General features: G+C 43.4%; 1 protein-coding gene and 1 long non-coding RNA gene across 2 annotated transcripts in view; one reads left to right on the plus strand and one right to left on the minus strand.

Moving 5' to 3' along the window:
* The window catches only part of LOC127043846 (C-C chemokine receptor type 5-like), a 33,988-nt gene extending 13,331 nt beyond the window's left edge, over positions 1–20,657 (minus strand). Inside the window, exon 1 of the mRNA XM_050938061.1 lies at positions 20,571–20,657. The gene's annotated coding sequence lies outside the window, so the exon portion shown is untranslated. The remainder of the gene's footprint in view (positions 1–20,570) is intronic.
* Positions 1–23,164, plus strand: part of LOC127043883 (uncharacterized) — a 31,439-nt gene that overhangs the window by 1,996 nt on the left and 6,279 nt on the right. The window lies entirely within an intron of this gene.

Here is a 23,164-nt window from a genome sequence, read left to right on the forward strand (position 1 = left end):
AATATTGCACATGGTGCAAAAAAACCCAACCAACCAACCAACCAAACCAATAAAACTCACATATGAAACATTCTGCTTTTAGACTGCTGGTGTCAAAACTGGTTATATGCAGTATTGTTGTAGCCAGGTAGGTCTCAGGATATTAGAGAAACAGGTTTAAAGAAGAGCTCTGTGTAAGCTTGAAAGTGTGTATCTCTCACCAACAGATGTTGGTGAAATAAAAGATATTGTCTCATCCACCCTATATCAAAATTTAGCAGAAGTGTTCCCTATTCAAATCCAATTTTGTCTGCCTTGGCATTTTATTATGCTTTGTGTAAAGTCACTCTCACTTTGAAGTCTGTCTGGATTGTCTACAGAAGAGACTTAGTAAGGCACACAGGTTAGCCAGATCTTACCTGCCATGAAATGACCTAACCCATTGAGAAATAAATAAATGTACATAAAAAATCAAGCACTTGGGGTTGGAGTAGGGACCTTTCTCTCATCTTAAAATCTGGTTGGAAAATTTCACTTTGTGAAAACCTTGTTTAGTAGGGATGATAATGTCCATCTCTGAGGGATGTGTCTCAGCCTGTTTTGAATAGCTCTGTTGTGAGAATGCATAGGTGACATTTCCCGTTCTCTGGATCAAGTAATTTTCATATGGTGGCGATTCAGAGGGTAAATTTTGTGAGGGAAGCAAAAGCAGAGCTCTAGTATCAAGATCCTTCCCTGAAACAGGCTATCTCCAAGGCCAAACCACAAGTGCTTCTATCTCCTGTGTAAAGAAATTGTGGGTGAGGAAGCAAACAATACAATGAAATGTCAACATTTTTCAGTTAGTACAAACTAGAAATATATTTTCTAAAATACCTGCAAAAAATTAATTCCCCTCATCCTCACAGACATTCTCCTTTAAGAAAGATTTCGAGGAGTAGGATCTTCTATGCAAATTGCAAAGGAAATCACTATTTGCATTTTTAAAAAGATTGAGTCTAATAATTATTTCTACTTGTGTACATCCAGAGAGATGATTGTTGAGCTGGGTGCATTAGATCTGTCTGCTTGTCGCTTCAAAGTAACCCAGGGATGCATATTTTAGGCATCTTTAGGAAAAGCTGCCTGCAGAATCATCCCCAAAGAAATCCCTATTCTCGCATAGTAAGTTCCCACAGGCATTTTGGGGGATGATTCTACAGAGAAGAGCTATCTTCTTGGCTTTTTCCCCTCCTATCCTCTACCCACCTTCTGAAACTGCAGAGACATGAATGGGGAGGTCTTCAGGGTACTTTTTGGTATTAATTATGTTCATATTGCCCATCTTCCCATGCACTTTCCATATATACAGGCCAGTTTTGCTGGGTATTGTTGCAGTTTCTAGCCTGGTCTGTGCACATCGTGGGTGATTAGATGGTTTAGGCTTCAATCTAACCAAAGCTTCAGACATTGGAGAACAGGAGCTGTCATCAGCTCTTACCCCTTCAAGTCCCTGCCACCTTCCAACTTATTTTATATGTACACTATGTAAACAGAGTAAAAAATATATATATACACATACACACACTGTTTGGGACTCAGAGAATCATACCAACACCAGGAAGAGGCAGGTCTACATGACAGGGGACTTTCTACTATGAAGAACAGACAGGCCTATCACCAGAGCTGATCCAGAGAACAGAAGGGTGTACTATCTGCTGGGAACTAAGAGACAGGATGTAGAGAATCCTAACAGGAGCAGAAAAGAATCCACTGAGTTTCTTTCATGTGGGATCAAGTGAAACAGCTAGATTCTTGCTGGAATGCATCAAGGGAGTCTATGCCAGGCTGGAGAAGATGCTTAAAGAAATGGAGGCTAGGTGATCTTCATTGGAATTCTATCTGTCCTTAGAGGAGGAGAGTGAAGTGAGACAAGATTATGATGATCAACAGATGACTCAGGTAGCAGTGTTACAAGGAGGGCTTTGGCATATTTGATCACTGGGAGACATTCATAGACAGAAGATTTATTCTCGTGGGATGGACTCCACCTGATTAGGGAGGGGAATAGACTTCTGGGGTGGAGGTTGGTACAACTGATTAAAAGAGCTTTAAACTAGGAATTTGGGGGAGATGTTTGGGAGATGCTCATGCAATCTCCATGCCTGAGTCTAACACTGAGTGGGAGGAGAATCAAGTAAGAGAGGGTACAGCAATGGAGAAAGGAACAACAGAGAGAATGGACATCAAGAGAAAAGATAGCGTCAATACCAATGACAATAACAGTCACTTAAGCCAGTAAATCTCAGTCAGGGGTCTGCAGTCCCCTGGAGGTCAGCGAGCTCTTTTAGGGGGGCTGTGGGGTCCCGCTGCTGAAACCCGGTGCCCTGAGCCCCAGCGCTGAAGCTGGGAGTGGCGTGGGAATGAAGTCAGCGCCCTCCTCATCCAAGCCAGGAGCAGCATGGGGCTGAAGCCAGCACCCTGCCCCCCCTGCGAAGCCAGGAGCAGTGCAGGACTGAAGCCAGTGCCCCCATCCCCAGCTAGGAGCAGTGCAGGGCTGAAGGTGACATCCTCCGAAGCCAGGAACAATGCAGGGCTGAAGCCAGCAAACCTCCTCCCCAAAGCCAGGAGCTGCAGGAGGCTGAAGCCAGGAGCCCCAGCACCCCTGTCCCCGCTGCTGAAGCTGGGAGCTGCACTGGGAGCTCCCTCTAGCCCACATACAGCTCCTTGCTACCGTCTGACTGCACCCTGTGCTACTCCCCTCACTTCACACAGCCCCTAGCTACTCTCTCCCTGCACCCTGAGCAGTTTTCAAACTTTTTGAACTGAGTTCCTCCTTTGAGTTATATTTTTTGGTTGTGTCCCCCCACAGCCCAGAGAGGTTGGGTGGCCTCCTGAGTGAGTCAACGGGTGGAGGTGGTGCTCCCTCTCTGGACCCCGCTGTGCAGAGCTGGGTCGAGCCCTGCCAGCCCTTGCCCCCTCAAATAGAAGTAAAACTATGTCTATGCCCCAGGGTCCCCCCACAGCCCGGATTCCCAAGTTTCCTCCTTACCCCATCTCAGCCCTGGAGTTTTTATAGCATGTTGAGGGGGGTCTCAGCAAAAAAAAAAGGTTGAGAACCCCTGATGTAGGTGATACTGGCCGTAGAAAGACTGTACCTAAACAGGAATGGAATCTGGGCAAAGCTGAGCAGAAAAAACTGATATCTATATAGCAATGCAGAGAGTTTGGGTAACAAATCTGAGGAACTAGAACTACTGGTACAGGAAGTGAAGCCAGATTTTATAGGGATAACAGAAACATGGTGGAATAATAGTCATGTTAGAGTACAAGTATTGAAGGGTATGTATTTTCAGGAGTGTCATAAACAGATAGTTAAGGGTTAATAGAACAGAAGTACTTCATGTCTCTTTTGCCTGTAAAGGGTTAACAAGTTCAGTGAGCCTGGCTGTCATCTGACCAGAGGACCAGTCAGGGGACAGGATACTTTCAAATCTTGAGGGAGGGAAGTCTTTGTGTTGTGGAAGTAGGGAAAAAATTAACAAGGATTTGTAGGGGATCTTAATGCATGTCAGTCTGTTAGCAAGAGTAAGGCCAGCTGTAACCCTAATAACGTAAAATTTGTAAAAGCCAGGTTAGTGTAAGGCAAGTAAAAAAAATCTGTAAAAACTTATCACAACCTTGCACTAATAATTAAATACGTAAACTGGCGCCCAATGTAAAAAAAATAAAATAGCAGAATAGCCTATGCGCCCAAAGTATCCTGTAAAGCAAAAACTTGTAACCAGAACTACTCTAATGCAAGCCCGGTAACTAGTAAATCTTTAAAAAATCCGACCCATGGTGGGCTAACTCGGCCTGGCATCGTCCGGTAAAAAAAGCTACCTGGGTCTAAAAGCGTGTAAACCCATCTTCCCTCCCCCTTTCCTTTCTGTGTGGGCTACTAACAGTCTAATCATTTCACTGGATGCAATCAAAGTAAGCGGCGCCGTCTCCCTAAAACTAGCCGACGCTCTTTGCTAAAGAAAAATGTAAAAGGGTTGTGGCCATCCTCGTTAGCCTCTCCTGTGTAAGTACCCTGTAGGAAGAGATTGTTAGTTTATGTGCCGCTAGCGCGAATAGGGCATCCCCTCTGTGTGTGTGTAATTAAAAAATGGGTAGGAAACAGTTTAAGCATTCCAGCTCACCCCCTAAGGGTATCTCATCTTATTTCATGTACGTACATTATGGTCCAACAACCTGCAGGTATTTAAAGTATTAAAATCTTTACACGCGTAAAAATCCATCTAAACAATGCCCACTAAAAGGTACCTTCAATCTAAATAAAATTATACGTCTAAAAAAAGCTTTTAATCACCAAAAAGCCTCTAACAGTGTAAGCAATTTGTCTATTAAAAAAAAAAAACGGGTTAATTTAAAATGCAGCTTGGCCCAAAAATAAAAAAAAGTTGCTCTGCTTTCAAGGTAAGAAATCAACGCAAATTATGCTAAGTACAAAAAAAAAACTGCTTTCGGCCCCAGCTGGCTATAAAAAAATATAAACAAAGGCAAACCAAAGGCAATACAAGTTACAAAACTAAAATTACATTTGCAAAGCTTAACTGTCCAGTAAAATCCAACAGAGTGCCTTTGTAACCCCGGAGCCGGTGTGGCTTGGTAACACCAAAGAAGCCACAGGCAGTAAACCTGGACTGGAATCTCTAAAAAAAACGCCACAGGAGATTCCAGGGTGTAAAAGAACAGCCCTCCCAAGAGCAAAAGCATGTTAAAAATTCTGAACAAGCTGTATACAAAATAATCTCCCGTCCACCTCTCTCTCTTCTCTAAACGTTATACACAGACGTGGCCAGTCTAAACATGTGTAAGTGTAAAAATGGCATAGGGCTTGGGGCATTAATATTTTTCCTAAGTAATGTAAAAACACCTAAAAAATTAAACCACCTGGTATACCTAACTAATTTATAGTCAGTACCTCTAAAATAACACCTAATATTTTGTATAAAAATAAAAAGTCAATAAACATTTGGCTGTTAAAACCCCTGCAGCTTCAGTGTATCCATAAACTAAAGCCAAAAAAAGTTGTCACTGTTTATAATAACGTTTGCTAAAAGGGTAAAAAACAAAAAACTATCCTAACAAAACAATTACTTTTCAAGCTAATAATAGCTGTATGTATGTTAAAACCACCACATTGCAAAATATACATTTTAATCTCATCACCACTGCAAACAATCATATTGTTTATTGGCCTGCAAACAAAATTTTGCAAGTAGCCCTTAGTTTAATTAAACCAGCTTAGTACCGAATCAATTTCAAAATTTGCTTTCATTGTTATCAAATGTTCAAAAAATCTCTAAATTGCAAGGGCAAATTCACATGCTTCAAAATATATATCAAGCTAAAAAAAATGCCTTTCATACAGCTTATAAAGTGTCTACTTTGTGTACTAAGTATAATATATTATGCTTTGTAACCAAAACTGTACAACAACCTCATCATATTATTGCTATGAAAATATTATTGCTTGCATTGTTGTTAGTTAGTTTACAATTATGTCATTGCTATTGTAAAAAACATAATAATAGTAATATCTTTCATAACCATGCTAATTATATATTGCCATTACATCCAGTAAAAATCCCTAAGGTTAAAACATCTAATGTAAAATCAAAAATCCATGGCTTAATGCAAACAAAAATTTAAAAATATCTGTTGTACTAAAAGTACAAAAGAGGGGAGTGTGGAAGTAGGGAAAAAATTAACAAGGATTTGTAGGGGATCTTAATGCATGTCAGTCTGTTAGCAAGAGTAAGGCCAGCTGTAACCCTAATAACGTAAAATTTGTAAAAGCCAGGTTAGTGTAAGGCAAGTAAAAAAAACTGTGTAAAAAGTTATCACAACCTTGCACTAATAATTAAATACTTAAACTGGCGCCCAACGTAAAAAAAATAAAATAGCAGAATAGCCTATGTATAAACAAAATGCAGCTGTTGCTCATTATTGTCTGTATTATTGCTTGTTATTGTCTGTAACAAAGGTATAAATGCTTGCTGTAATTGTTTACCTGTTGAGAGACCTGTTCGGGACTGGGGCAACCCAGTGTCCTAGGGCAATTGCTAAAGTTAAAATAAAGTATTTAATTTTGCTGCACCCAAACAAAAAGCAAAAACTAAGTTTTTCTCCAACAGTGTGTACTGTTAGTTTTTGGTTGTTGTTCTCTCTGGGTTCTGAGAGTGACCAGACGTGCAACCAGGTTTCTCTCCAATCTCTCTGATACGGCTCTTATGTGCTCAGAATAGTAAGTACTAGGTAGATAAGGCGAGTTATGCTTATATTTGTTTTCTTTATTTGCAAATGTGTATTTGGCTGGAAGGAGTTCAAATTTGTATTTTGCTGAAAGGATTTTAATTTGTACTTGTATACTTAGGCTGGGAGAGTATTCCCAGTGTCTATATCGGAAAGACCCTGTAACATATTCCATCTTAAATTTACAAAGATAATTTTTACTGTTTTTTCTTTCTTTAATTAAAAGCTTTTCTTGTTTAAGAACCTGATTTTTTTTTATTCTGGTGTGAGATCCCAGGGGACTGGGTCTGGATCCACCAGGGAATTGGTGAGGAGAAAGGAGGGAAGAGGGAGAGAAAGGTTAATTTCTCTCTGTGTTAGGATTACTTTCTCTCTCAGGGAGAGTCTGGGAGGGGGAGAGAGAAAGAGGGGGGAAGGTGAATTTTCCTCTCTGTTTTAAGATTCAAGGAGTTTGAATCACAGTGATCTTCCAGGGTAACCCAGGCAGAGGAAGTCTGGGAGAGGCAACATTGAGTGAAAGGGTTTACTTTCCTTGTGTTAAGTTCCAGAGGGACTGGGTCTTGGGGGTCCCTGGGCAAGGTTTTGGGGGGACCAGAGTGTACCAGGCACTGGAATTCCTGGTTGGTGGCAGCGCTACAAGTACTAAGCTGGTAATTGAGCTTAGAAGAATTCATGATGGTACCCCATCTTTTGGACGCTACGGTTCAGAGTGGGGAATTATATCATGACAAGGAGAGACAGAAATAAAGTTGGTGGAGTACTAAGTTCCCTCTAAGCTGCACAACCGTGCAGTAGCCTATTAAGCGCCACACAGGTTCTCAGGATTGCAGTGGGAGAGATGCCTCTCCCCCAGACCTGGACCTGCCGAGGCAGGGGAGAGGTGTCCCTCTCCTGGCTCCAGCCTAGCCCAGCCCTGGACCTGCTGTGGTGAGGGAGTGGCGCCCCTCCCCCAGCTCAAACCCAGCCCCACCCCAGACCTTCTGCAGCAGGAAGAGGAGCCCCTCCCCTGGCTCCAACCCAGCCCAGCCCCAGACCTTCTGCAGCAGGGCGAGGTGCCCCTCCCCTGGCTCCAACCCAGCCCTGGACCTGCTGCAGCTGGGGGAGAGGCACCTCTCCCGCTCAGCTCAGGTGCTGCTGCGGGCCGAGAGAGATGGGGGAGTCCTCTCCTCACTGTAACCCCAGGGCAGCCTGCAACCCAAACCCCTCATCCCTGACTCCACCACAGAGTTTGCACCCTCCTGCACTCCAACAGTGTGCTCCAGCCCTGAGCTCCTCATCCTTGGCCCAACCGCAGAGCCTGCTCCCCCAGTCGGAGTCCTCATCCCTGCACTCCAACACTCTGCCCCAGCCCTGAGCCCCCTCCCACACTCCAAATACCGCAGCTTCACCCCTGCCACATGAATTTTATTATGTGCACCAATATGGAGGTGTGTCACACATCACTCTCATATTGATGCACATAAAAAATTCATTCTGCACATGCGTAGGAAAAATTACAGCTAACACTAAGAAATTAGAACTGATGGAATGGATAAAACAAAATTTGTTTGGGTCAAAATCACTTTGCGGAAGAAATGTGAGAGAGGCTTGGCTGGGATAGTGCTTAGGGCCTGCTACAGACCTCGAGGATCCAATTTTGTATATGGATAGAGACCTCTTTAATATTTTTAATGAAATATATACTACTGGGAATTGTATGATTATGGGAGACTTTAATTGCCCAGATATATATTAGAGGACAAGTGCTACTAATAATGGTAGGGCCCAGATATTCCTAGATGTGATAGCTGACCGATTTCTTCACCAAATAGTCATTGAACCAACAAGGGGAGATGCAATTTTTGATTTAGTATTGGTAAGTAAAAAGGACCTCATAGAAGAACTGGTTGTAAAGGACAGCCTTGGTTCGGGTGATCATGAGCTAATTCAGTTTAAACTAAATGGGAGGATAGACAAAAATAGGTCTGCATCTGAGGCCCTTGATTTCAGAAGGGCCAACTTTAAAAATCAAGGGAATTAGTTCGGGAAGTGAACTGGACTGAAAAACTCTAGGATCTCAATGTGGAGGAGGCTTGGAATTACTTTAAATTAAAGTTGCAGAAGCTATTTGAAGCTTGAATCCCAAGCAAGGGTCAAAAATTTATAGGAAAGGGTTGCAGACCAAAATCGATGAGCAAGCATTTCAGACAGGTTATTAAGAGAAAGCAGAAAGCCTACAAGGAATGGAAGAAGGGCTGGATCAGGAAGGACAGCTACCTCTTGGAGATCAAAAAATGTAGGGAAAAAGTGAGAACTGCCAAAAGCCAAGCAGAGTTGGACCTTGCAAAGAGAATTAAAACAATAGTAAAAGGTTCTATAACCACATAAATAAAAATAAAACAAGAAAAGAAGAAATGGGACTGCTAAACCCTGAGGATGAGGTGGATATTAAAGATAATCTAGGCAAGGCCCAACACCTAAACAAATAATTTGCCTCAGTTCTTAAAAAGAGTAATGAGGAATTTAGGGGTAGTGGCAGGGTGGCTAATGGGAACAAGAATATGAAAGTAGCAATTACCACATTTGACATGAAAATCAAACTCAAACAGCTTAGTGGGACCAAATCAGGGGCCCCGAATAATCTCCATCCAATAATATTAAAGGAACTGGCACATGAAATTGCAAGTCCAATAGCAAGCATTTTTAATGAATCTGTAAACTCAGGGGTTCTACCCTATGGCTGGGGAATTGTTAATACAGTACCTATTTTTAAGAAAGGAAAAAAAAAAGTGACCCAGGAAACTAGAGGCCTGTTAGTTTGAACTCAGTTGTATGTATGATCTTGGAACACATTTTGAAAGAGAAAGCACTTAAGGACATAGAGGTAAATGGTAATTGGGATAAAATGCAACATGGTTTTAGAAAAGGCAGATCAGGCCAGACAAACCTGATCTCTTTCTTTGAGAAGATAACTGATTATTTTAGACAAAGGAAATGCAGTTGATCTAATCTACCTGGATTTCAGTAAGGCATTTGATACAGTTCCACATGGGGAATTATTAAACTGGAGAAGATGTGGATTAATATGAGAATTGAAAGATGAATAAGAAACTGATTAAAGGGGAGACTACAATGGGTCATTCTGAAAGGTGAATTGTCAGGCTGGAGGGAGGTTACTAGTCGAGTTCCTCAAGGATCGGTCTTGGGATCAATCTTATTAACATTTTCATTAATGACCTTGGCAGAAAAAGTGGGAGTGTGCTAATAATATTTGTGGATGAAAACATGTTGGGAGGTAGAGCCAATATGGAAGCAGACTGAAATATCATACATGATCTGAAGAACCTTGAAAACTGGAGTAATAGAAATGGGATGCAAATCAGAAGTGCAAAGTGCAAGGTCATGCACTTAGGGACTGACAACAAGAATTTTTGCTATAAGTTGGGTACTTACCTGTTGAAAGCCACAGTGGAGGAGAAAGTCCTGAGTGTATTGGTAGATCATAAGATGACTATGAACCGCAATGTGATGTGGCTGTGAAAAAAAGCTAATGCAACCCTAGAATGCATCAGACGAGGTATTTCCAGTAGAGGTAAGGAGGTGTTAGTACCATTATACAAGGCACTGGTGAGATCTCATCTGAAACACTGTGTGCAATTCTGGTCTCCCATGTTTAAGAAAGATCTATTCAAATTAAAACAGGAGCAGAGAAGGGATACTAGGATAATGAGAGGTGTGGAAAACCTTATGAGAGGAGACTCATAGAGCTAGGCTTGTTTAGCCTAACCAAATGAAGGCTGAGGGGAGATATGATTGCTCTCTATAAATATATCACAGGGATAAATATTAGGCTGGGAGAGGAGTTATTTAATTTAAGCACCAATGATGACACAAGAACAAATGGCTATAAACTGGCCATCAATAAGTTTAGGCTTGAAATTAGATAAAGGTGTCTAACCATCAGAGGAGAGAAATTCTGGAACAGCCTTCCAATGGGAGCAGTGGGGGCAAAAAACCTAACTTGTTTTAAGACTGAGCTTGTTAAGTTTATGAACTGGTGCTAGTATGTCTGGGTGCTGGTATGCCTAGCTGATATTTCCTAAATTGTGCATTTAGGGACCCTTCAGGCAAGAGGGACTCAGAATTGCAGACCTGACTCATTCAGTTATGCCATCACAGATTATTGCTCAATGAGCATGCTGTGTTTGAAATGATCCCAAAAGGGGATTTAGTCAAAACCTCCTCACAGCGGTCAGAATACATGTTGCAAAACTACAAGACAACAGTGATGTATCAGAGGGTGGAGTTTCCCTCATCAGCAGTAAGAACAGCTCACAGAACAAAAATGAACCCTAAAATTTTCCTTTCCAGAGTCCAAGCACAAGGCTTCCCCTTTCCAATGTATAAGCAGGTAAAACAATTGGAGGCCCCACTTTAACAGGTGTCAGGGTTCTTTGATTTCAGTTCTATTGGTCACGTGGCTGGTGATTTGGGTGAGATCTGGTTGGTGTGCCCTACAGAGCATGCTAGGTTAAGAAATAAGTAGAAATTAGGTTTTGTTTAAGTTAGGCTAAGAATAGAGAAGTATGGGGAATTGAATCTGTTAGCATGAGAAAAAGATAAGTTGGAGACAGTAAGATGGGAAAACTGAAGTTAGTAAGGACATGACCCAGGGCCAGTATTAATTTTTAGAATCCTTGCGGGCCCCCACTTTCTGCACTCGAAGTGCTAGAGTGTGGATTCAGCCTTGATATGGTGGCAGAGCATTGGGATCATTTTGAACCAGAAGCACAGACCTCAGGATTTTAAAAGGACACATTTTTGCTTTTGGCTGCTTGCAAAGCCAGGGAGGTTTTTTTTTTCCTTTCTTTTCTTTGCTGCCTGAGGGGAAACTGGCATGAAAAGGATTCAGCCTGACAAGCCAGGGAGTCCAACAAGCAGTTTATTTTTTTTTCTAGCTTCATGGCAACCAAATAGCTAGGTTAGAGTAGAGCAGCACAGTGCATGAGGTTGAAGTCAGGCACCGAAACCCTAGAGCAGCTAGTCTTCCCAAAGTGGCACGCCACAGAGAAGACAGACCCAGATCAAGCCTGAACATCCAGCTCCATGACTGAAATGCAAGTAGGGGATGGGGACCAGAGACTTCCCAGAAAGAAAGGGTCAGTCCTTCCCCACCCAAGATCCCTGGTGCCAGGATGGAGGGATGTCTTTAATTCAGGCTGAGTTCTAACTGAGGCAGAAAGGAATTTCTTCTTAGAGATGAAGTGCTTGGAGGCGGAAGCGGAGGAGAGGAAAGAGGAGAAGCACTTGGAGGTGGAAGCAGAGGAGAGGAGAGGCGAAGAGCTTGAAAGTGGAGCTGAAGCGCTTAAAGCTAGAAAAGGCTAAGCTGGATCAATCAGGTAGCCCTAGCAGTCCTTCAGGTACTGCTCCCCATTCAAAACAATTCCCCACATACAAGGTAGGTGATGATACAGAGGCCTTCTTAGAAAAATTTGGGTACAATGTCCCTCCAGACCAGTTTATGTTGGAGCTGAGGCCACAACTCAGTGGACCCTTAGCAGAGGCGGCAGCTGAAATGCCTAAAGAACACATAAACAAGTACAAACTTTTTAAACAAAAGGCCAGAATTAAGATGGGGCTAATACCCAAGCATGCCCAGAGCACTAAGGTGGAAACCAGACGTGGCATTTTCCCAACTTGCCTACCACATTGTAAAAATTTGGGATGCCTGGCTTTCAGGAGCAAATGTAAAGTCTCTGGAAGATCTGTTTCCTTAATAAAAATGGAGCAGTTCTTAGAACATGTTCCTGAGGAAATAGAAAGGTACATCCTAGATGGGAAGCCCCAAACTGTAATCGAGGTGGGGATGATAGGAGCCAAATGGGTGGAGGTGGCAGAAGAATAAAGCTAGTAACAGTTGGTCCAGATACCAGAAGGGGCAACCCGAGATGATACTCCATCATCAAAGTCAGCCCAAGGCCCCATCTTGCAAGGAGGAGCCCTCCACACAGCCAGGGAAACCCCAGATGTCCTCTCGTCCCACCACTCTGCTCTCCAACCACCCACCTCATCCCAGCCCACAGTCAGCTGGGTGATGCTTCAAATGTAATAAGCTGGGGCATGTAAAGGCCAACTGACCCAAGAACACCAGCTGACTGCAACTCATCACCCCAGGGTCCCACCGAGAGCCTTCAGGCCCAGATGTCTTGTAAATACCCCCATAGCAAAGGGAAACTGTGAGTGTAGATGGGAGGAAGATTACTGTGTGGAGAGACACTGGAGCACAGGTGTCAGCTATCCACCAATCCCCGATGGACCCCAAATTCATTGACCCAGAGGCCCAAGTGATGGTGCATCCCTTTAAGGTCAACTCTTTTAACTTGCCTACGAGGTACAAAGGCTGGGCAGGGATATGGATTTTGCAGTCTATGATGATTATCCTATTCCCATGCTGTTGGGAGAAGACTTAGCCAACCATGTAAGGCTAACAAAAAGTGTGGGGATGGTCACCCACAGCCAGGCTAAACAGGCCTCCACACCTAACTCCATTCCTAAGCCTCCTACAGGGACCTAGCCAGAAGTGGTAGACCAAAGTCTACAGCAGCAGTTGTAGATCCAGTTCCTGGGACCCAGCCAAAACCAGCCTAAGAAATGGAAATGGTGGAGCAGTCAGCACCAGAGCCCGTGCTTGCAGCCCTGCCAGAGTCAGGGGTGCCAGCACCAAAGGGCGCCACAGAGCCTGCACCTGAAGCAGCAGCTACACCGGCACAAGAAGCTCAACTGGAGCCTGAAATACAACCTAGTGCACCAGTGGAAAATGGTTCACAATTGACAGAGACAACCTCATCATCTGCATTGCTTCCAATGGGACCAAGCCCAAGTCCATAACCCAGCAAGGAACTAATGTCTCCATCATCAAGGGAACAGTCCCAGGCTGAGCAGGAAGTGGATGAAAACCTCAAGGAAGCTTGGACAGTAGCAGAGTGACCCACCACCTCTCAGCTCTTCCAATAGGTCCAAGTTTGTTGTAGAAGGAGGAATCTTATACAAGGAAACCCTTTCTGGTGGGCACAAGGAGGACTGGCATCCTCAGAGAAAGTAGGTCCAACTAAGTATAGGGAAAAGCTCTTGAGCTTAGCCCACGATAACCCTAGTGACCATGCTGGGGTGACCAGGACCAAAGACCATTTGGGGAAGTCATTCCACTGGGAGGGAATGGGCAAGGATGTTTCTACCTATGTCTGGTCTTGTGAGGTGTGCCAGAGGGTGAGAAAGCTCCAAGACCAGATCCAGGCCCCTCTCCAGCCACTCCCCATAATTGAGGTTCCATTTCAGGGTGTAGCTGTGGATATTCTGGGTCTTTTCTCTAAACAGGCACTCAGAAGAAAGCTGTATATACTGACCTTCGTTTATTTTGCCACCCGATGGCTGGAAGCAGTAGCTTTAAGCAAGACAAGGGCTAAAAGCATGATCCAGGCATTGGCAGACATTTTTGCCAGGGTAGGTTGCTCCTCTGACATCCTTACAGATTCAGGAACTAACTTCCTGGCAGGGACCATGAAACGTCTTTGGGAAGCTCGTGGGGTAAAGAACTTGGTTGCCACCCCTTACCACCATCAAACGAATGGCCTAGTGGAGAAGTTTAATGGGACTTTGGGGGCCATGATACGTAAATTCATGAATGAGCACTCCAATGACTGCGACCTAGTGTTGCAGCAGTTGCTCTTTGCATACAGGGCTGTATCACATCCCAGTTTGGGGGTTTCACCCTTTGAACTCATTTATGGCCACAAAGTTAAGTGACCATTACAGTTGGTAAATCAGCAATGGAGGGGAGGGGGTTACATCTTCTCCAGGAACTGACATTTTGGACTTTGTAACCAACCACCCTCAAGGACTCTCTAGCTCTTGCTCGAGAAAACCTACAGGATGCTCAACAACAGCAAAAGGCTTGGTATGATAAACATGTCAGAAAGAGTTCCTTAAAAGTAGGTGACCAAGTCATGGTCCTGAAAGCGCTCCAGGCCAATAAGATGGAAGCATCATGGGAAGGGCCATTTATGATCCGAGAGCATCTGGGAGCTGTTAATTACCTCATAGCATTCTCAAACCCTACCGTAAAACCTAAAGTATACCATGTTAACTCTCTAAAGCCATTTTATTCCTGAGAAATCAAGGTTCTCCAATTTACAGTCCAGGAAAGAGATGATTCTGAGTGGCCTGATGGAATCTACCATGGGCAGGAGTTGCAGGCCAAACTGGATGAGCAAGCAACTCAGAGAGGGGATTAGACAAAAGCAGAAAGCTTACAGGGAGTGGAAGGAAGGCAGGATCAGTAAAGAAAGCTACCTTGCTGAGGTCAGAACATGTAGGGATAAAGTGAGGAAGGCTAAAAGCCGCATTGAACTGGAACTTGCAAAGGGAATCAAAACCAATAGTAAAAGGTTCTACAGCCACATAAATAAGAAGAAAACAAAGAAAGAAGAAGTGGGGCCGCTATACACTGAGGATGGAATGGAGGTTAAGGATAACCTAGGCATGGCCCAACATCTAAACAAGTACTTTGCCTCGGTTTTTAATAAGACTAGTGAGGAACCTTGCGATGATGGAGGGATGATAAACGGGAATGTGGATATGGAAGTGGATATTACTGCAACTGAGGTGGAGGCCGTACTTGAACAGCTCGATGGGTCGAAGTCGGAGGGCCCGGACAATCTCCACCCGAGGATATTAAAGGAACTGGCGCGTGAAATTGCGAGCCCGTTAGCAAGAATTTTTAAGCAATCGATAATCTCGGGTGTTGTGCCGTATGACTGGAGGATTGCTAATGTAGTTCCTATTTTTAAGAAAGGGAAAAAGAGTGATCCGGGTAATTATAGGCCTGTTAGCTTGACGTCTGTAGTATGTAAGGTCTTGGAAAAAATTTTAAGGGAGAAAGTAGTTAAGGACATAGAGGTCAATGGTAATTGGGACGAATTGCAACACGGATTTACTAAAGGTAGATCGTGCCAAACCAATCTGATCTCCTTCTTTGAGAAGGTGACGGATTACTTAGATAAAGGAAATGCGGTAGATATAATTTACCTAGATTTCAGTAAGGCGTTCGACACGGTTCCGCACGGGGAGCTGTTAGTTAAATTGGAAAAGCTGGGAGTGAATATGAAAGTTGTAAGGTGGATAAGGAACTGGTTAAAGGGGAGACTCCAGAGGGTCGTACTGAAAGGTGAACTGTCGGACTGGAAGGAGGTCACCAGTGGAGTCCCTCAAGGATCGGTTTTGGGACCGATCTTATTTAACCTTTTTATTACTGACCTTGGCACAAAGAGCGGGAATGTGCTAATAAAGTTCGCGGATGACACGAAGCTGGGGGGTATTGCCAACACGGAGAAGGACAGGGATACTATTCAAGAAGATCTGAACCACCTTGTAAACTGGAGTAATAGAAATAGGATGAAATACAATAGTGAAAAGTGCAAGGTCATGCATTTAGGAATTAATAATAAGAATTTTGGATATACGTTGGGGGCGCATCAGTTGGAAGCGACGGAGGAAGAGAAGGACCTTGGGGTACTGGTTGATAGCAGGATGACTATGAGTCGCCAATGTGATACGGCTGTTAAAAAAGCAAATGCGATTTTGGGATGCATCAGGCGGGGTATTTCCTGCAAGGATAAGGAGGTGTTAGTACCGTTGTATACGGCGTTGGTGAGACCCCATCTGGAATACTGTGTGCAGTTCTGGTGTCCCATGTTCAAGAAGGATGAATTCAAACTGGAACAGGTTCAGAGACGGGCTACGAGGATGATCCGAGGAATGGAAAAACTGCCTTATGAAAGGAGACTCAAAGAGCTTGGCTTGTTTAGCCTGGCCAAAAGAAGGCTGAGGGGGGATATGCTCGCCCTATATAAATATATCAAGGGGGTTAACGTTAGGGAGGGAGAGGAATTATTTAAGTTTAGTACTAATGTAGCCACGAGGACGAATGGGTATAAACTGGATATTAGGAAGTTTAGACTTGAAATTAGACGAAGGTTTCTGACCATTAGGGGAGTGAAGTTCTGGAATAGCCTTCCGAGGGAAGTAGTAGGGGCAAAAGACTTTCCTGGCTTTAAGACAAAGCTTGATAAGTATATGGAGGGGATGTTATGATAGGATCGTTAATTTGGGCAATTGATCTTGAATTACCACCAGACAGGTCTGCTCAATGGTCTGCGGGGAGATGTTGCATGCGATGGGTACTGAGTTGCTGCGGAGAACTCCTTCTTGGGTGCTGGCTGGTGACTCTTGCCCACATGCTCAGGGTTTAGCTGATCGCCATATTTGGGGTCGGGAAGGAATTTTCCTCCAGGGCGGATTGGCAGGTGCCCTGGAGGTTTTTCGCCTTCCCCTGCAGCGTGGGGCACGGGTCGCTTGCTGGTGGTGTCTCTGCAGCTTGACGTCTTCAAACCATTTTTGAGGATTTCAATAACTCGGTCCTGGGATAGGGGTTGTATAAAATTGGATGGGTGGGGTTCTGTGGCCTGCCTTGTGCAGGAGGTCAGACTAGATGATCAGATTGGTCCCTTCTGACCTATGAGTCTATGAGTCTATGAGTCTATGAAGGAAAAAGCAGTGGTGGCACAGAAGAATGATGGCCTGTCCATAACCCTTTGGCATAAGCAGTGACAGCAAATCCAGGAGCTCTGCTCCAGCTTCGCGCCAATTTTTTCAGCCACCTTAGGACAGACAGAATGGGTGTACTACTCCATTGACACAGGTGATGCTTGCCCAGTTAGAACCCAACCCTAGCACAGGGCTCTTTGAGCCAAAACCGCAGTAGAAAGGGAGATCAAGAAGGTGTTACAGATGGGTGTAATCTGCCCCTCTGAGAATGCATGGGCCTCTCCAGCGGTTCTGGTTCCCAAACCTGATGGGGAAATCTGCTTTTGTGTGGACTACCATAAGCTAAATGCTGTAACTCACCCAGAAAACTATCCAAGGTCATGCACAGATGAGCTATTGGAGAAACAAGGACGTGCCCAGTTCATCTCCACCTTAGACTTAACTAAGGGGTACTGGCAAGTGCTGCTAGATGCTGCAGCCAAGGAAAAGTCAGCCTTCATCACCCGTGTAGGGCTGTATGAAATTAATGTGCTCCCTTTTGGACTGCAAAATGCGCCCACCACCTTCCAGAGACGGGTAGATAACTTTCTGGCTGGATTTGGGTATTTTGAAGTCGCCTACCTTGATGATGTGGCTATATTCTCAGATTCATGGGCAGAACACCTGGAACACCCCCAAGCTGTCTTTCAGCTCATAAGGGAGGCAGGATTAACCGTTAAGGCCAAAAAATGTCAAATAGGCCTAAAGAGGGTAACGTACCTTGGACACCAGGTTGGTCAAGCAACTAGCAACCCCCTACAGGCTAAAGTAAACGCTATCCAAAATTGGCCTGTCCCTAAGTCAAAGAAGCAGATCCAATCCTTCTTGGGCTTGGCCGGGTATTACTGACGATTTGTACCACACTACAGCCAAATTGCCACCCCACTGACAGACTAACCAGGAAAAACAGCCAAATGCAGTTCAGTGGATTGAATAGTGTCAAAAGGCCCTAAACCAGCTTAACCCTGGACTTAGACCAAATGTTTGTTGTAACCACAGATGCATCCGAGCACGGTGTAGGAGCAGTTTTATTGCAGGAAAAACCAGATCAACAATTCTATCTTGTCGTCTTTCTCAGCAAAAACCTTTCTGAGAGGGAAAGCCACTGGTCAGTCTCAGAAAAAGAATGTTACACCATTGTGTATGCTCTGGAGAAGCTATGCTCATACGTTTGGGGATGGCGTTTCCACCTGCAGACTGACCATGCTGCACTAAAGTGGCTTCGCACAGTCAAAGAGACTGAAATACAACACATTTCAGGAGCCTCTAACAAAGTGGCTGATGCACTTTCCTGGGAAGGTTTCCCAGAATCAGCAGGGTAAAAATGTTCCTGTCTTCTAAGTCATTGTAGTTCTTGATTGTGAATTATACTGTTTAGTTTTTCATGTAATTAGTAGTAAAATTAGAGGTACATATATCTTATTAACACTGTTTCCTAAACCTCCAGGAAGAAATCCCAGCTGGTGTGGACTCAACCTGAACCAGGCTGGCCAGCACTGTCTGTGATTTGAGGGGCATATGATAAATGAATGGGGGAGGGGTGGCTCCCTTTTATGTACCCAGCCAGCCAGTTAGATATAAAATCCCTCTTGGTAGCTGTTCTCCACTTGCTTTGCCTGTAAAGGGTTAAAAAGTTTGACTGCATGCACAGGTAAAAGGAATTGAGTGGGCACCTGACCAAAAGAGCCAATGGGAAGGCTAGAACTTTTTAAAATGAAACAAGACTACCCTTTTGTCGGTCTGTGGTTGTTCTCCCGGAGAGGAGAGACAAGGCTGGAACTATGCTGTAAAAAGCTTTGAGCCAAGCATGAAAAATCATCAGATCATACCTAGAAACTTCTCATTTGAAACCCCAGATATGTAAGTAGATCAAGAAATGTCTAGGAAGTTGCGATTAGGTTTATTTATTTTATTTGTTTATGGCTTGTGGATTCCTTTGTACTAACCCCAGGTGCTTTTGTTTTGCTTGTAATCTTTAAACTGCACCTCAAGAGAGCTATCTTGATGCTTAATGCTTGCACTTTTTTTTTAATTTAGCAAAAAGCCTAAATTCCAAATATATTTTCTTTCTTTTTGTTTTCAATAAAATTTACCTTTTTAAAGAACAGGGTTGGATTTTTATGTCTCTAAGAGGTCTGTGCACATGTTGTTTAATTAGCTGGTGGCAACAGCTGATTTCCTTTGTTTTCTTTCTCAGCTCTTCCCTAGAGGGAGGTGAAAGGGCTTGAGGGAACCCCACAGGAAGGAATTCCCAAGTGTGCCTTCCTGGGCTCTAAAAGGATTTTTTTGCAGTTGGGTGGTGGCAGCATCTACCCATCCAAGGTCAGAGAAAATCCTTGGGAGTTCAATCCAAGCCTGGAGTGGCCAGTATTAATTTTTAGAATCCTTGTTGTCCTCCACTTTCTGCACTCGGAGTGCCAGAGTGGGGAATCAGCCTTGGCAACATATAATCAATTTAAAATAAAAAAAGATCATGTTCTCCCTTTAATCATAGTTCCTCATTCAAAAAAATTAATTCCACATATAGCCGAGATTGTGTAGTTTGAGTCAAAATATCCTATGTTCTGAATATATTTAGCAAAGTCCTAAATACAATAGGAGGCTATGAAAGTGCTGTACAAACATTGTTTCACTATAGCACGGTGAGTAAGAGAAATTGAGGTGCAGAGAGATTATGTGAATTCTTCAAGATCACAATCAAGTCTGTGACAAAGGTGGTAATAGTATTTGGAGCTCCAGTGTCCAGTCCTGGGCTTTAATAACTAGATTCTACTTTCTACCATATAACTGCTTCAAAGAAAATTAGGTCAGATCAATTCAAACAAGCCACAGACTTTAACACCTCCTGCATTCACAACCCTTGCAGGGGTGGAGTTAAATATAAACATGGAGGATAATGCTTTATACCAGAGATTCTCAAGCTCGGGGTCACTGCCAAGTGTCAGAGGGTTATGACCACCCTGCCCTTCCCATATTGCTAAATGGGGGAAAAGGGGCCTGAGTACGGAAGAGGTTGAGAATCACTGTTCTATCCTATATAAGTACTACTGCTCAGTTACAATGCAATTGTACATTATTTGAAAACAGGGCTTCTACCAAGTGTTTATATTGCAAGAGCCAGCGCAGTTTTTCTGGACCACTCCTTCCACAGCTTTTAATTCTTTCTAAACAGAAGAGAGCCTCTAATGGTACAGTCTCCACACAGTACATGTGGACTCACTCATATAAATCTACAGTAACAATAATAGATGTTGTGAGCTCAGCCCATGGCCTGCAATAAATCTAATACCCCCCTGGATTAGATATGAAGCATTTTATGTTTAACATTCTCATGTTCTTATATGAAGCTGTTTACAAACTAATGTTTTCCTGAAGCAGTTTTGGAACTAAAATCCAGAATTGTTTTTAATATAATGTTTGTCAGACATTTTCAACAAGCCTGATCCTGTTTGTCCTTAAGGCTTTGGGCAGCATCTCATTCCACTGCATTCCCAACTAGCTCAATCTCCATCTTGCTTCCTTCCTAGTTTTATGCTTGAATGGTTCTGAAAGGCTGCGTCCCTTGCTTAATTACACCATCATTATTGCAAATTCTTAATAATTTACTATATCTTTCCACTTAATACATTTATATATATATATATATCTAAAATATGAAAGAGAGACAAGAAAGATGAGATACTCACTGATTTACCAAGCTTCCTATAGATAACTGTCTTCGTTCTCATGAACCCTAGGGTAATAAGCCCTGTCTACATCTTCAGAAGCTTGGAAACTGCTGCCTCTTAGAAGTTTTGCAAGAATTATTACAAGAAGTGAAGGAGTAGTTCTTCTTTTTCTAAAAATGGACTTTCAGCAACAGTTCCACTTAGAACTTAATGGAAATGTTAGAGTGCTGAATTTTCAGAATGCATGTTAAATGCAGAACTGAGGGCTTAGGTCCTCAGTCCTATAGATTCACTAGTGCAGACTCCATATGGAGCCCTACTGACTTTGCTCCTGTCAAGGTATTATTCCCACTTTGAACTTTAGCGTCCAGAAAGTGGGGACCTGCATGTACCCCTCTAAACTTTATTCCTAGTTTAGATCTGATAGCACTGCCACCAACCAGAAATGCCAGTGTCTGGTGCACTCCCTGTCTCCCCAAAATCTTCCCTGGGTGACCCAAGACCCAAACCCCTTGGGTCTTAAAACAAAGGGAAATAAACCATACTCCCTCCTTCCCCCTCCCAGACTTTCCCTCAGAGGTACACTGATCCAAACTTCTTGGATCCTAAAACAGAGAGGAATTAACCTTTCCACTCCCTTTCTCCTTTCCCCCCACCAATCCCCTGGTGAGTTCAGACCCAATCCCCTTGAGTCTTACACAAGGAAAAAAATCAATCAGGTTCTAAAAAAAAAGAAAGCTTTTAATTAAAGAAAGAAAAAGTAAAAATTATCTCTGTAAAACCAAGATGGAAAATGTTACAGGGTATAAGCTTATACATAGACTAGAGGGACTCCATCCCCGCTAGCCTAAGTTACAAGTTACGGCAAACAGAAGTAAAATATCCTTCCAGCAAAATACACATTTGCAAATTAAGAAAACAAACATAAAACTAAGTCGCCTTTTCTAGCCAGTACTTACTATTCTGAACATGAGAGACTGTTTGAAAGAATGGAGACAGATCTGGTTGCACGTCTGGTCCCTCTTAGTCCCAAGAGAGAACAACGAACAAAAAAAACAGCACAAAACAAAGACTTCCCTCCACCAAGATTTGAAAGCATCTTGTCCCCCGATTGGTCCTTTGGTCAGGTGTCAGCCAGGTTCACTGAACTTGTTAACCCTTTACAGGTAAAAGAGACATTAACTCTTAACTATCTGTTTATGACAACTGCACATGGGCACATCTGAACTAGAAATTCTGTTTGCAGGATCAGAGCCTAGTTCCAACTTCCACGGGGGTATTCCCATTAACTTTACTGGGAGCTGGGTCAGCCTTAGGTGTCACCTATTTTTGACTGTACTAAGCGCTTTTGTAGTATATTCAAAAATAATTTGAAATATTTGGTGATGGCAGCTGGTCTACAACAGGAAATGAGGTTGGCTCAGGGGTGTGAAAAATCCCACACTGCTGTATGATATAATTGAGCTGACCTAAGTTCCCATGTAGACAGTGCTAGATCAATGGCACAATTTTGCTGTTGTCCTAGCCACTGTCTCTTGAGGAGGTGGATTACCTACACTGATGGGGAGAACCCTTCCTCTCAGCATAAGAAGTGTCTATACTGAAGCGCTACGGTGGCACAGCTGCAGCACTGCAGTTGTAGCATTTCAAGTTTAGACAAGCCCAAAGTGAAATTGAAAAAATACCACTGGGGCTGCATATTCATTGTCTCTCAACTAGTTCCATATCAAATCCTCTACTATACCCACTCAGGAGCTCCTGCCTCCCCCATCCCGGTCCCTGTTCCTTACCCATTCCTGCTGGTGAGCCTAGGGTCTGCCCATCCTGCTTCCTGGTCAACAGTGCCGAGAGGACTGGGAGCCTCAACTACCACAGTTTTGGCACATGGAGGGCCTGGCCTGTGCCAGCAGAGCTGTCAGCCACTTGACCCATGTTAGATGCACCCTAATCTCTGGAGGTCAGTCTTTCTCCCTTAATGCTCTCTCCATTCAAATCTAGACAGGCTCTTTGTTCTCCACTGTTCACAGGTTCTCTTCCCTTAAAGAACTAGTCCAGTGGTGAGCACAGCAGGGGCAGGAGCCACAGCATCAAGGCGAATGGCTCTTGCATTGTCCCTTAGGTGTTGGTAAATGGGTGCTCTTTGCTGCCTGGTGCAATCAGATTCTTCTTGAATTAACCTCAGTGTAGCCATATAATAAACTTCCTTACAATAATCAAACATACCAGTAGCGATTATTTTTGTGAGCTCGTGGAGAATCGTGAGGTCCCAAAGGGCTGGAGAAGGGTAAACATAATGTTTATCTTTAAAAAGAGGAACAAAGAGGTCCCAGGGAACTACAGACCAGTCAGCCTGACCTTGATATCTGGCAACATAGTAGAACAAATTATTAAACTACCTGTAAATACCTAGAGGATAATAGGATGATGAGTAATGGTCAGCGTGGATTTATCAAGAATAAATTATTCCAAGGCAACCTAATTTTCTTCTCTGACATGGTTAATGGCCTAATGGATGGGAGGAAGCAGTGGGCAGATATATCTTGATTTTAGTGAGGCTTTTGATGTAGGGAGGGGATAGGAATTATAATGCATTTCTCTACATTTCTGAGAAT

Source organism: Gopherus flavomarginatus, chromosome 2, assembly GCF_025201925.1.
Source record: "Gopherus flavomarginatus isolate rGopFla2 chromosome 2, rGopFla2.mat.asm, whole genome shotgun sequence".
NCBI classification, from domain to species: domain Eukaryota; kingdom Metazoa; phylum Chordata; order Testudines; family Testudinidae; genus Gopherus; species Gopherus flavomarginatus.